At 45.4% G+C, this 15707-nt stretch overlaps 1 long non-coding RNA gene across 1 annotated transcript; it reads right to left on the bottom strand.

The window, feature by feature from the left end:
- Positions 1-719: 719 nt before the first annotated feature.
- Positions 720-13474, bottom strand: LOC128594831 (uncharacterized). The gene is made up of 4 exons (XR_008382630.1): positions 13419-13474; positions 12872-13041; positions 2156-2219; positions 720-1745 (listed from the first exon to the last, which is right to left on the bottom strand). It is a non-coding gene; the product is annotated as an uncharacterized LOC128594831 (long non-coding RNA).
- Between the last annotated feature and the right edge of the window lie 2233 nt (positions 13475-15707).

Here is a 15707-nt window from a genome sequence, read left to right as displayed (position 1 = left end):
CTACAGGTAACTTTTCTATACCTTCACCAACGTCCCCTCAAAATTAAAAGAACAGAAAAAAAAAAAATCTCAATGTTTAGAACTGGATCACTTGACCCTTTCTCCTCTTATCTCCTCCCAGTTAAAAATGCTTGAATCTCTGAATGGCCAGAATCCTCTCGGATCTGCAGTCAGGCCCACACACCCCAGACTCTGCAGTATCCTCTCTGTGGTGTTAGCCACCTTCCAGAGGTTTTTAGGATGGGCCCTACTCCAACATTCCTTGTTATCTTTCCTTGTAAGAGGAGGAAATCCCCACACACACACGAGACCTCAGAAGAAACCAGAGCTGACCATACCTTGATCTTAGAATTTTAGCCTTCAGAACTATGAGTGAATAAATTTCTTTTTTTTTTTTTTTTTTTTTGAGACAGAGCCTCAAGCTATTGCCCTGGGTAGAGTGCTGTGGCATCACAGCTCACAGCAACCTCAAACTCCTGGGCTCAAGCAAGTCTCCTGCCTCCGCCTCCCAAGTAGCTGGGACCACAGGCACCCGCCACAACGCCCAGCTATTTTTTGGTTGCAGCTGTCATTGTTGTTTGGCGGGCCGGGCTGGATTCCAACCTGCCAGCTCAGGTGTACATGGCTGGCGCCTTAGCCACTTGAGCCACGGGCGCCAAGCCAAATTTCTGTTTTTTTTTTTAAACTACCCAGTCCGTGGCATTTTGTTATGGCAACTCTAACAAGCTAATTTCACATTGATTTTCACACTATTACGGAATTCATCTTCATGGTGTTACCACAAAGATGCATGTACTTGTGCAATCGGGACTACACAGTAAGACACAACTGTAACACAAGAGATCGGGTTTTGCTGGAGGGAAGCAAGAGGCAAGACTTTGTAAAGTCTGAGGAAATTTTATGATATACCGCTTGATGTCTTGAGTTGAATTTTCCTACCCCCAAAATGATTCTTTTAAATGTTCCTTTTTATCTTTCTACTTCCATATCCTCTTCTTTCCCTCACTTCACCAGCTTTCCACTGTCCCCTATGAACTGCCCTAACACACACACACACGCGCACACACACACTCCTCCAACACATCCGCTCACCCTTGAGCAGGCCCTGATACCCATTTCTGGCTCTGCTTCATAAAAAATAAAATACCCTGTTTCCCCAAAAATAAGACAGTGTCTTATTTTAAGGTGTGCTCCCAAAGATGTGCTAGGTCTTATTTTCAGGGGACATCTTATCTTTCCTGTAAGTAGGTCTTATTTTCGGAGGATGTCTTATTTTCGGGAAAACAGGGTAGCTATGATGTTTTGTTTGTTTTTCAAAGGCTTAATGCAGATTTTCCCAACTAAAAGTTGGGAGCAAGTTTGAAAACCTGTTTGTGAGGGTAATAATTTCAACGTGACCTCAAATCAGTCAGGGGAGATGGGTTCAGAAAATCAGTCGTCCTGAGGTATCCAGAAGGGTCTCTATGATGGGAGGAAAGCACCCTCAAAGCTGAAAGTCCACTCTGTCTACAAAGCAGAGGCGCCCTGGATGTGGCTCTGATGAGGACCACATCTTTGCTAGCAGCAGAGGGATAGTCTCCTGAGGTTCAGGGCCCAGAAAATCACCCGGTCAGCGTCTACAGGAGTCTGTCTGCCGCTGTGGGTGCCATGATGTCAGCCCCCTCAGGTAAGGCAGTGATTTAGGCTCTGGGAGGCTCAGAGAAAGTCACTCAACTCTGGAACTGAACTGCAATCATTTCGGTTTTCTGCAAAGTAAGAGGATTAGAACAGATCAGTCACTTTCCATTTTTTTTTAAATTTGGATTAATATGAAGGTATATATGATTAGGTTACATTGTTTGTAACGTAAAGTCTTAGTTGTAGTTGAGTCCTTCACCGGGAAGTGTGCTCTATACCTGAACATTATACCCATTAGGTAGCAGCTTACTTAACCGCCTCCCCCCACCACCCTTTTTTTTTTTTTTCCCGCAGTTTTTGGCTGGGGCTGGGTTTGAACCTGCCACCTCCGGCATATGAGGGTGGCGCCCTACTCCTTTGGCCGAGACCAACTTTTTTTAACCATGGAAAGCACTCAGGCAAAATCTTACATTTACGTTCATATTCAAAACAAATACACACAGGTCTAGCCTATCTCAGGGGCCTTGCCTATTCTTACCTTGCCCAACCCTCCTTCCTCCTCCTCCAGGCAGCAATCAAGGTCTTTCAACAGATCTCCTTGGCTGAAACACAGGGTGAGAATCATCATATTTGGTTATTTCTAGAGTCTATGAGGTTCTGAGTAACGTTTAATTGTCGGAGCGGGGATGCTAGGTCGCCAGCCCCGGCCCATGAAACTGCCAGGACGTGGACCGCTGTATAAGCTCGCTTGGGGTATGGCTCCCCATAAGTGCCAGGAACCCGTTGTCTCAGTCAGGTAAGGCTCCCCATCCGGAGAAGCCAGTTGTCTCAGTCAGGTCAGAGGTGCCGGAGCACCCCAACAGTGTAGCAGTCAGTCTTAGCAGGAGCCGGAGTCCCCACTAACTGCTCCCGTGGCTAATTATGGATGTGATCCCGGGTGGCTATTTACACCACAGGTGTGGAGACTACTAAGTAATGACGTATGTTCTCTCATGCTTTTTAAACAAGAGACCAATCCCTTCCCCATTCTCTTATTACCAAGGTGTTTCTTTTCAGGTGTCTCCTACATGTAAAAATGTAGGCTTTAGAGGGAGGGGTACCAATTGTAGTGTTTACTGATTTCAGTGGTGTAAGCCTACCACCACACTACATTCAAGCTCACTGAAATCACCTCACTCAGCTCAGAGCCAGCTGTGCCGTAGTGTATCACATAGCAAAGCAATCATGAAGTAATGAGTTTTGAATGTTTATTACTTTTGTTTCTAATACAGTTTATTGGTTGTAAGTTTCTACTTTTTTTTTTTTTTTTTGAGAATGGCTATGCTTAACAATCAGCTTGCAAATTCCTGAAAATTTAGCAATCAGTTCTTACAAGTTGGTATCCAGGACACCACTATCTAGGAGCCTTTTAACTCCAACATTCTAAAGCACAAGCCATTTGAAGCTTGGAAAGGCCAAGTGGAATGAATCCTAGGGATTTGGGAAGCGTCCTCACGAAGAAAAGATAAAACTAAACATGCTTTCAGAATAATATCCAGCCAACATACAATGACCCAATGAGGCAGCAGCCCAACCTACACTCAGGAGTGTTTGTACTTTGGTTGTTTTTTCAATCAATAATGGAGAGGGTTTACACCCATTCAGCCTCACTCTATCTTCCAGCCTTCCACTGGGCGGGGAGCACCCACTGCGTTGATACCTGTGGCAAGAAGGTGTTAACAATGCACTAAGTTAGTACATTAACTAACTTTGGAGAGGCTGCAACAGGGACTTCATCTGATGACCCAAGCTGGTCACAGGTGACATATAACTCGGGTGTGCCAAAAGGTCCACTGCCTTGGGTGGGTGCAGTCTCACTGCAAGTGTCTCCTCCTGGCCACTGTCTCCCTTCAAGTAGGATCAGTGTTTTATTTTTGTCCTTCTACTCTTCCTAGAGTTTGCAAATAGTTCAATACCGAAGTAAATAGTTTTTCAGAATCCAAGAGCATGGATTCTGAGCTAAACACTCTGAGACCAAAAATTCTATCACTTCCTAGCTGTGTGACCTTGAGCAAACTGCTTAACTTCTCTGGATCTCAATTTTACTCTCTATAAAATATGGACGATAACAGTATTTATGTCACAGCGTTATTGGGAAGATTAAATGAGTTTTATACATATCAACGACTTAGAACAATCCTTGGGATATAGAACATGCTATTTAAGTGTCAGCTATTATATTCCTTTTACATATATGTATTATACATTATATGAATAAATGCAGGTATCCAAATACATGGGAAAGAGGGCCTGTATGGATATGCACTGGAATTCTTCTGGAAAACAAAGGCCAAGCATGGGTTTATAATAATACATATAATACAAAAACTAGCTAGCTTTTATTTGATTTCTTTTTTGAGACAATCTCACCCTGTAGAGTGCTGTACTGTCATAGCTCACAGCAATCTCAAATGCTTGGGCTCCGGTGATCCTCTTGCCTCAGCCTCCCAAGTAGTGGGAACTACAAGCACCTGCCACAACTCCTGGCTAGTTATTCTACTTTTAATAGAGACAGGATCTCACTTTTGCTCAGGCTGGTCTCCAACTGCTGAGCTCAAGGAATCCTCCCACCTCAGCCTCTCAGAGTGTTAGGATTACAGGGGTGAGCCACCACTTCAGCCGTTTATTGACTTTTTAAAATGCACTTTATAAGGATTATTTCATTAACACCTCACACAAATCCTAATTGGCTGCATTATACAGGTTAGAAAACCCAAGCTTGTGAAAGGTAAATCAATGCTGTTTTGTGTCTAAATGTTTGTGTCCTCTCAAAACTCACATGTGTTGAAACCTGACCGCCAAGGTGATTTGGACGTGGGGACTTTGGGAGGTGATTAGGCCATGAGAGCAGAGCCCTCATGAATGGGATTAGTGCCCTGAGAGATTCCTCGCACTGTGCCCTATGGTTCCTCAGGAGACGCTAATCTCTGCCAGAGCCTTGATCTGGGGCTTCCTGGCCTCCAAAATGTGAGAAATAAATTTGTGTTGTTCATAAGCTACCCAGCCTACTTTCCCAAGATCAAATAGTTAATGACTCAAATATAGGTCCTATGGACTCCAGCTCTTGAGCTCTTATCCCCTAGCCTGCCGTGCTGTCTCCACAGCCCGATGGCAGCTCCTGACCTCCAGCCCACTGACGTCCATCCTTCCCACTGGCCAGCCCCTGCCTAGCTCTCCGCTTTCCATCTATCCCTCCAGGCCCCTCAGGACCTACCTCCTTTCCCTTAGCAGGAAGCTCCCAGCCCTTGCACATACTGTGGGCCTCTCCTGCCTGTAAGCATGTCACTTTAGACTCTGTCTGTGTCACACAAGTAGCTTTCTTTCTCCTCTTTGAGAAGAAAAGCTTTCCAAGTCGGAGGTGATGATGTCTCTCCTTTATTTTTATCACTACATAATCATTGCCAATTACAGAGCACCCAACACTCTATATACACTTTTGGGGGTGGGGGGTTGGGGGGTGGGGAGGGACAGAGTCTAACTATTTTGCCCTCAGTGGAGTATGCTATAGTATCACAACTCACAGTAACCTCAAACTCTGGGGCTCAAGTGATTCTCTTGCCTCAGCCTCCTGAGAGTTGCTGGGACTACAGGCAACATTTAATCCTTCTCATTTAATCTGCCACAATGCCTGGCTATTTTTAGAGAGAGGGTCTCACTCTGGTTCAGGCTGGTCCTGAACCTGTGAACTTAGGCAATCCACCCACCTCAGCTTTCCAGAGTGTTAGGATTACAGACGTCAGCCACCGCGCCCAGGCTTTATGTACATTATTTTTCTTAATTCTCACAGTAATCCTGTAAAGCAGGCACAGTTTCTATGCCCATTTTTCAGTCAAAGAAACTGAGATTAGAAGAGGTTAAATAACTTGCTACAAGTTAGTTAAAGGTCAGAGCTGGAATTTAAACCCAGGTCTGCTTAATCTCAAGCTTATGTTCTTAGTCACACCTATTTTTCATTGTGTTTGATGCTTAAATATACACTGGATGACTGAATGAGTCTTCACCCAGCCTCTACTAAGCCTCCCAGAGCCACAGGGACTTGCAGAAAACCAGTGAGAGCACTCTGGGAGGCCGAGGCAGGTGGATTGCCTGAGCTCAGGAGTTCCAGACCAGCCTGAGGTTCCAGAGCGAGACCTCTTCTCTACTAAAAACCAAACAAACAACAACAACAAAAAAAAAAACAATAGAACACTTAGCTGGGCATTGTGATGGGCACCTATAGTCACAGCTAGTCAGGAGGCTAAGGCATGAGGATTGCTTAAGGCTAAGAGTTGGAGGTTGCTATGAGCTATGATGCCAAGGCACTCTAGGCACTCTACCAAGAGTGACAGAGTGAGACTCTGCCACAAAAAAAAAAAGAAAAAAGAAAGAAAACCAGTGAGAAAAGGATGACTAGAGATAATGCAAGATCTGGGTTTATTTCCCGACCAGGCTAAGACATTAAGACTTAAAGCCCCCAAGCCCTGTGATACAGCCAATCTCTGTGGCAAGCTGCCCTGCGTATCCATCAAGATTCTCCAGACATTGCACTCTGCTGCTAGGCCCAGTGCCAGGGATTTTTTAATGGGAATAATGGGAAATTCAACACCATTGAACCAAGCCCTGCTCCAGTCAGGGCCCCTAGACTTCTCCACAGTCACCTAGGCTCAAAGGTACAGAGAGAGAGTGAAGAGCTAACAAACATTCAAGTATTTCTATGGAAGAGAGGACATATCCTCTACTCTCAAGGTGGTTCCTGCCTACTCAAGGATGCCCAGCCCTTAAAGATGAGAAACTCTCTAGTGCTTCTCAGAGCTCAAAGGAGAGAGATGTTGGGGGTCGGGCAGCTCAAAGGAGCACTCAGAACGCAGCAGAACCCTTGGGGGAAAGTTTCCTAGACATGGTAATAACTAGATTTTACAAAAATCAAAAATAAATTTTTTTCTTGGTACAAATGCAATTCATGCCAGTGACAAACAAATCAGAAAAAAAGCAGACAAGCAATGAAAGGAAATTAAAAAGTACCCACATACAATCTCGCCCACCCAAAGACAACTTCTGTCAACACCCTCAACATCTTGACAACGGGAATTTGCAGGGGGGATGTGCAGAGCTGGAGCACAGGTCAGGGTGTGTGTGTGTGTTTGTGTGCGTGCGTCCATGTGCCTGCTGGTGGATGGGCAGCAGGGCAGCAGCAGCAGTCCTAGTGTTTCAGTTCATGTTTAGGAGTAAGTGATAATAAGTCTATTTGATGCAGTCGGGAATTAGACATTGAGGAAGAGAACTAACAGAAGACCACTTGGACAAGGAAGAGATTTGAATCAGTCAGTAAATAATAATCATAGTAACAGTTAACATTTTTGTGCACTTAACATATGTGACATTGTGCTGGGTACTTGGCTTTCTATCTTCTCATTTAATCCTCACAACTCCCTCATGAAGTAGGTACTTTTATGCCCATGTTATAGAAAGTAAGAGATTTGCCCAAACTTGCATAGAAGTGGGTTCCAACACAGTACACTGATGTTTCGGTAGGCGACTAGCATCAGAGTGCCAGAAGGTATTTGTTAAACATGCCGTATTTGGTTCTAAACTAAAGTGTTTGATGCAGCAAGTTGGGGGTGAGCAGGTGCAAAGGTATTTGCAACTTTAACAGCTCCCTTAGGATGTTCCCCCCATTCAAGTTTAAAGGCCACTCATCTTGGATGATGGATGAGTGAACTGGCATAGGGGTCATCAGAGGTCAGGAAAAGATGCAACTCTGTCCAGAGGCCCTTGGCTTAGACTTTACTGACCCTAATTATCCTGAACTTTGATCTCATAGCCTCTGTAGGCCCTGTTGCAGCTGGGGGACTTGCCTTTGGGGAGAGATCACTCAGTACTTTTTATACTTGGCTCTCTTACCAACTGTTCCAAGATGCTTGAACATAGGAGAATAATTAATTAGGGTCACTAATAATTAATTGGTCAGCAGCTAGAGTGGTGTGCTTCTCACTGGTGACAGTGAAGCCATGAGGGGTAGCTGAAAGCCCTGGGATCTGGAAGAAGAGTGGAGCTGAGTAGGCAGGGGGTGGAATTCGGTCCGACAAGAGTAAGACTTGGTTTGAGATAAGAATGGGAATCATGGACCCAACGAAAACAACCAGGAGCAAAGCAAAGGATGGGAAACTTGAAGATGAGGATCATGGAACAAACAGAGCCGCCCTGTGGTAACTTTGGTGGTTTTCAACTGAACATTTCCCAGTCTTTCTGTTTCCCAAAGTTTCTACATTTATTAGCACTTTTGCCAAGGTGGGCAGCTCCCCTGTAGGCCCTAAAGCCAGGGTGTACCTAGCAGAGGAGCAGAGACAAGTTAATTGTGCTAGAGTGCAGGGCGTCATCTTGGGTGCAGCTATGAAAATAAGCAATTAGAAATCTAAGCTGTTGGGACTTTCTGTTATTTTGTGCCTCAGAGGAATATTATTAAGAAGCCTGAGTCAGTGACAGTCAGCTATAACCTAGACAGCTATAACCTTTGTTCCTCTGATTATAGGTAGCCGCCTTCTTTACCTACATCATTTTGTAAAATGTTATAAATGACTCTGTGGCACAAGGGATGACCCCTTCCCTCCTCACTGTTGATCTTTACTATAGATTGACTTCTCCTTTTCCTCTCACACACACAAAAAACTGCATGACTATCACATTGTCTTAAGATGAAGTATTAAATATATTCTTTTTTTTTTTAATTTTATTTATTTATTTTTTTTTGTAGAGACAGAGTCTCACTTTATGGCCCTCAGTAGAGTGCCGTGGCCTCACACCGCTCACAGCAACCTCCAACTCCTGGGCTTAAGCGATTCTCTTGCCTCAGCCTCCTGAGTAGCTGGGACTACAGGCACCCACCACAACGCCCGGCTATAAATATATTCTTTTAAGTTGGAAAGGAAATGAAAACAAGCCAGAAAATAAACTATAACTAATTATTATAACGCATAAAGTAGCCTTGTGTAGAAAATGTTATAATCCTACTAAATTTCTTTTTATTATGCCTACATGGGAAAGACCTTAACTTTTTTTTTTGTAGAGACAAGAGTCTCACTTTATTGCGCTTGGTAGAGTGCTGTGCATCACAGCTCACAGCAACCTCCAGCTCCTGGGCTTAGGCAATTCTCTTGCCTCAGCCTCCCCAGTAGCTGGGACCACAGGCGCCCACCACAACACCTGGCTATTTTTTGTTGCAGTTTGGCTGGGGCCGGGTTTGAACCCACCACCCTCGGTATATGGGGTCAGTGCCCTACTCACTGAGCCATAGGGCCTTTTGACTTCAAAGCACTGACCCCATTCCTTTGGCGTCTGTGTCACTCGAATGGCTATTTTCAACTATGCACTTGAATAAATCCTTTAAAGCCAGATTCTGGTCCTTTCGATTTTAGGTTGACATCCCTGATTCTTCCTTCTAAAATGGCAGGTCATCTAACCTTGCTGGTTCATAGTTTCTGTGCCTATGAAATGAATCTCATAAATCTAATGGAATAATAAATTCTGAATTATAAAACGCTAACCACCGATAGTGTCCAGGAGCATGGTTGAGGATTTTTTTTTGTTTGTTTTTGCAGTTTTTGGCCAGGGCTGGGTTTGAACACACCACCTCCAGCATATGGGGCTGGTGCCCTACTCCTTTGAGCCACAGGCGCCGCCCATGGTCGAGGATTTTAAGGCAGCCTTGAAACCACCCTTACAAATTCATGAACAAGTGCAAGACAAGAACTAGAGGAGGGACCCCTAAGCTCTAGGAAGCAGCGGCTTTAGCTAGAGTAACCTAGAGCAACCATGGTACTCAGCCACTGTCCTCTCACTCGCTTGATAATTGTTAGTCACTGTCCCCTTGTTTGCTTCTCCATAATTGCTACTCTAGAGGGCTCACAGATAGCAGTAAAGATTCTTTTCTCCATAGAAAGCATCACCTGTTTGAAACCCAGGGGTCATTTTTGAGATATCTTTCAGGTCCTGCATTCCAGTGGATTGACTGACCCACTGAGACCAAGGAATTGGTATTGGACCCCCAAGCTGTTATTGGACCCCCATCCAAAGAACTGCATTCCAATGAATTGGCTGACCCACCCAGAAAACGGCCCATACCAAAGGATTGAAGGTCCTGCCCTGAACCTAGATGATTAGCTTATAATTGCGTAACCCCAGACCCCCAACTATCTTTAAAAACCCTATTTTTTTTTAAAAGACAGTGCCCATGGCTTAGTGAGTGGGGCGCTGGCCATATACACCAAAGCTGGCAAGTTCAAGCCCGGCCCAGGCCTGCTATACAAAAATGACAACTGCAACCAAAAAATAGCCGGGCATTGTGGCAGGCACCTGTAAGTCCCAACTACTTGGGAGGCTGAGGCAAGAGAATCACTTAAGCTCAAGAGTTTGAGGTTGCTGTGAGCTGTGACACCACAGCTCTCTACCCAGGGTGACATAGTGAGACTCAGTCTCAAAACAAAAACCCCCTGTCCCCCCAATTCTCAGGGAGGTGGATTAGAGAAATTCCTTCTTTTTCCCACTTAGAGCTCTTGCGGAATAAACTCTTTCTCTGCTGTAAACCCTGCTGTCTCTGGGTATTGGTGTCTCCTTGCACAGTGGGCAGATGAACCTGGCTGGGCAGTAATAGCCTCAGAATATACGATTGATTAGTTATTAAACCACTCAAAGACAGATGTGGTGGCTGACACCTGTAATCCCAGCACTTTGGGAGGCTAAGACAGGAAGATGGTTTGAGCTCAGACTTTATGAGTGCTATGATTACATCACTGCCCTCCAAGCAGGACTCTGTGTCTAAAATAAATAAATAAACAAACCAATAAAAACAATGAGAGACAAAAGACCCCCAGACCTGTTTGCCTTAGGGTTTGGTTGAGGTCATCTCCAGGCTGAAATGTTTCAGTCAGACAGTCACAAATGAGAATGCCCAGAAGATACCTGTACACTAGGAAATACGCAGGACTGTCCTCTGGTAACCCACAGTGCCATTTTCCTTCCCAAATACTCTGAGCATAACTGAGCAAGATCCCAAGCTGAGACCCGAGGCCTGCAGGCGCTGCATGCCCTGCCTCATCCTTGGGTTAATCATCTGACATCCAACAGCCTGGAGGGAGCACAGTCAGTAACAAGGGCAGGGTGTGCTGGCTTCAGAGACAGCAATAAGACAGAACAGGTAAATCACTGAAAGTACCTGAGGGGACAGGTAAATAATTTGAAACAGTGGTTCTCAACTTTCCTAATCCCACAAGCCTTTAATAGAGTAAACCACTGATTTAAAAGCACCTGAGGGAGGGGCAATCAAGTTTAAGAACAGGACTGGAAGATCAGGGTGTTAAGGGAGGACTAAAGAGAGAGAGGAGAAACCCGGCTATCTTCCCTTGTAACATCAGGTGACCTTGGCCAAGTCTCTTGGCTTCTCAGGCCTTACCTGTAAAATTAGGGGTGGCCTTAATGATTTCAAAGGTCCTTTCAGCTCTGGGTGGAAAGATACTATCTAAATCCAAGCTGCAAGGACATCTGTTCTTATTTACTTCTGAGGTAAGTCAAGTCCAGAAACCCAGCATTCCCAGTGCCACCTAGAGGGTGTGGCAGAAACGGGCTGCAGAGGACCACCAAGGCCGTGGGATGGGTAACCTCCAGGGAGGAGGCTGGGGAGGGCAGGGAGCAGCTCCAAGTCTGCATGGACTACTGGGTTTTCCCTCTCATGGAATGACTCAAAGACCTTTCATATGCCACCTCCTTTGATCCTGTGCACACCCTAGTGAGAGTAGTGGCTATAGTGGCCACAAGGTAGAGTACACACAGAATGTTTATGGGTACAGAAATGTATTTTTAGGACACCACAGGACTCAAGATAGGAAAGAGGAAGTCCTGCCCCAGGGTTCTTGGGCAGGTTTTGCAAGTAAACAGGAAAGTTTCCCCAGCAGGGCTTAGCATGCGGCCTCTTTCTCTTTGTCCCCCTCTCATTGGCTGGCTTGGCTGCCACTCAGCATGGAACCAGCTGCCTTTGGGGCTGACTTCTTCCAGGTCACCTCTAAGGTACTTGTGACAAGATAATTAAGACACTAATATGTCTTCTGTATTTTTCCATTCCCTTCTCTTTCCAAGCAGGACCAGCTAGTCAGGTTTTTTGTTTTTTCTTGCCTGGGGAATCCTTGTAGGACAGAAAACAGAAGCTGCATGGAGATAAAAGATCTTGCCTTGGGTGAAAGCCCTGGTTTGGTAAGGAGATGATGCAGACCCCGGAGGAAGGGGGCAGAGAGAGGAGGGCCTCGAAGGACAAGGAATGAGAGCAGAGAGTGCTCTGAGAGGAGACAGAAAAAGGCACCACAACTCTGGTGTGAGAACGCAGACCATTCCAGGGACCCAGGAAACAGTCAGATCTCAGGGGATTTGAGGGCTTTGGCATTGGGTTTCCTGGCTCACCAAAAGTTCCTGAGCCCCAAGTGTTATTCAGAAATAGCAAAATCACCAAACTGGAAGGGACCTGAGGCATCAGAGGAGAATTTACCATGGGCTATTGGCTGATGCCCAAAGGGGGCATTTTAGACACAATCTTTCAGGGGAGAGGTTGAGCCCCCAGAATGGCAGATTAACAATCTGCTCACTGAACAAGATTGTTTGATTGAGGCCTCAAAGTCAAACAAGGCTGGGTACCTGTTGCTTAGTAGTTAGGGTGCTGGCCACATGCTCTGGGGCTGGTGGGTTTGAACTTGGCCTGGGCCTGCTAAACCAAAAAAAAAAAAAAAATAGCCCAGCGTTGTGGCAGGCGCCTGTAGTCCCAGCTACTTGGGAGGCTGAGGCAAGAGAATCGCTTGAGCTCAAGAGTTTGAGGTTGCTGTGAGCTGTGACACCCACATAGCTGTGAGAGTCTGTCTCAATAAAAATAAATAAATAACAAAAAATAGAGAAATGCAAGCAAAAGACACAGAAATACAATTTTTCTAGCTCGACCGTGTTGTGGAGTAAGTCACCCCTGACGTCTATAGAAGAATGAACAACCCCATTGTCCTCATCTTACCAGCCTGTAAAGACATCTCCTTAATACCCAAATCTCTTTTTTTTTTTTTTTGTAAGCTTAATACCCAAATCTTATTAGCTCTAAGCTCCTATCGGCTTGTATAGGAAATCCAGTCTCCTCCTCTGTTCATCTGGGTGCTTCAGCAGAAAGTAATAGAAAACTCAGACTGAAACATGGCAGAAATGTATCACATAATACTAAGTCTAGAAGTAGTGGCTTCCGTGCAGTGGTTCAATGAGTGGCTTAAAAGGTCCTCAGCAACCCAGGTGGTTTTCATCTCTCTGCTCTCCTGTCCTCAGGATGTTGGGTTTGTCCTCCAGCTGGCTCCCTTTGCAGTGACAAGATGTCCTCACCAGACACAATAACATCTGTAGGAAGAAAAGGACTCTCTCCATGTCTGCTTCATACAAGTTTGAAAGCTTTCTTAGAAGTTCCTGTAGAATCCCCTTCATGTGTCATTGGCCAGAATTAGGTACAAGCCCACACTTAAGCCAATCTCTGGCAAGGTAATGGGATTGCCACAGTTAGTGTAAAGAGAAGCTAAAGTACTAGGCATATATCCAGAAGACCAAAAATCACATTATAACAAAGATATTTGTACCAGAATGTTTATTGCAGCCCAATTCATAATTGCTAAGTCATGGAAAAAACCCAAGTGCCCATCAACTCATGAATGAATTAATAAATTTTGGTATTTGTACACCAAGGGATATTATGCAGCTGTAAAGAAAGATGGAGACTATACCTCTTTCATGTTTACATGGATGGAGCTGGAGAATATTCTTCTTAGCAAGGTATCCCAAGAATGGAAGAAAAAGTACCTAAAGTACTCAGCCCTAATATGAAACTAATTTATAGCTTTCATACAAAGGCTATAACCCAATCTCAGTACCAGAATATGGGGAAGAGGGCAAGGGAGGGGAAGAGAGGTGGAGGGAGGGTGATTACTGGGTCCACACCTATGGTGCATCTTGGAAGGGTGCAGGTGAAGTTTACTAACTGTAGAGTATAAGGGTTTGAACACAATAATTAAGAAAATGCCATGTGGGCGGTGCCTGTGGCTCAGTCGGTAAGGCGCCGGCCCCATATACCGAGGGTGGCGGGTTCAAACCCGGCCCCGGCCAAACTGCAACCAAAAAATAGCCGGGCGTTGTGACGAGCGCCTGTAGTCCCAGCTACTCGGAAGGCTGAGGCAAGAGAATCGCTTAAGCCCAGGAGTTGGAGGTTGCTGTGAGCTGTGTGAGGCCACGGCACTCTACCGAGGGCCATAAAGTGAAACTCTGTCTCTACAAAAAAAAAAAAAAGAAAGAAAGAAAATGCCATGAAAGCTATGTTAACCAGTTCGGTGAAAATATTTCAAACTATATATGGAACCAGCACATTGTACCTCATGATTGCATTATTGTACACAGCTATGATTTAATAAAAACAAAGAGAGAGAGAAGCTAAAGTGTCAGCCACAAAGAACACTTACAAAGTACTCTCCACCTTCCAAATATAGCCTCGCTCACTGTGAGGTCACAGACACCTTCCCTGCTCCATGGTTGAACCTGGTTCCTTCTTCATTTATGCTGAATTCTCTTTTTCGAATCCTTGCATTCCCTTCTTATAGCCTGAAAGGCTCTCAGATTTACCAGTTTATGAGTCACACATGGGAATGCAGCTCACATTTTTTTACTCCAGGTGCATTATACAGTGGGTGCAGGGGGTCCCGGAATCCATCGGTGTTTTTTTCCCCCAGCTCCAAAATGCTAGAATAGCCAGCTCCAAAACTTGGAATAATACACTCAGCAGCAGATAGAAGCCCCACGGTTGTTCTCTGACCTGTGCAGTTATGGTAAGAAAGGCCAAGGGGAAGCCACTAGAATTGCCTCTGCCTAGAAAACTAGTAAACCAAAAGTAATGCTGACTTCCCGAAGGGACTACAGGGATTGGTGCCTCCATCAAGGATGCTAGGGTGGTGATACCCACCACATCCCCGTTGGACAACACCTATTTAACGTTGAGTGGAAGACAGACGGGCCCTGGAGAAACAGTGGATCACTGGGAACTTAAGCAGGTGCTGCACTAGGGATAGTGTCACTGCTGACACATGTGTTCATCCAGTGAAGTTTCTAGGACTCCACTGGTGAGGGCATGTTGAGATGTCCCTTCCAAGGTGAAGGATACATTATTGTCTCCGCCTCTCCTTAACCAGCAAAGAAGCATAAATGCCTAGTGGGCCTTTTGGATTTTGGAAGCAACATATTCCTCACTTGGATGTGTAACTCTGTCCTGTTTACCAAGTGACCCAAAAAGCTGCTAGTTTTCAGTGTGGCCCAGAATAAGCAAGCTGCAGCCCTGTGACCTGGCAGACCTAATGGGGCTTGAAGTGCCAGCAGCAGGTGGGAATGCTGTTTGGACTTTTGGCAGCCCCTAGAAAGTGCACCAAGGCCCTCCTGATATCTGAAGGTAGCTACTTTCCTTTTGAGCAGTAGCTCTTGGCCTACTACCAGGCCTTAGCAGAAACTGAACACTTGACCATGGACCACCAAGTTACCATATGACCTGAGCTGCCCATCATGAACTAGGTTGTTATCTGACCCACCAAGCCATAAAGTCGGATGTGCATGGCAGCATTTAACCACGCAATGGGGTTGGTGTATTCTGGTACCTCCAGAGTCTCACTACATCACCCTCGGTAGAGTGCAGTGGCGTCACAGCTCACAGCAACTTCTAACTCTTGGGCTGAAGAAATTCTCTTGCCTCAGCCTCCCAAGTAGCTGGGACTACAGGCGCCTGCCACAACGCCCTGCTATTTTTTATTGTTGTTGCAGTTGTCATTTATGTTCAGCGGGCCCAGGTTGAGTTTGAACCCACCTGCCTCTATGCATGTGACTGGCACCTTAAGCACTGTGCTACAGGTACTGAGTCAAGGCCTAGTTTACAGATGATTCTGTACCATACTCAGGTACCACTTGAAAGTGGACAGTTGCACCACTCTAGCCCCTTTCTGGGACATCCCTGAAGGACTCTGGTGAAGGGAAGGAAATCC

This window comes from Nycticebus coucang, chromosome 9 (assembly GCF_027406575.1).
Source record: "Nycticebus coucang isolate mNycCou1 chromosome 9, mNycCou1.pri, whole genome shotgun sequence".
Classification (NCBI taxonomy): domain Eukaryota; kingdom Metazoa; phylum Chordata; class Mammalia; order Primates; family Lorisidae; genus Nycticebus; species Nycticebus coucang.
Note: the sequence above shows the minus strand (reverse complement) of the source record. Positions and strands in the feature narration are given on the sequence as shown.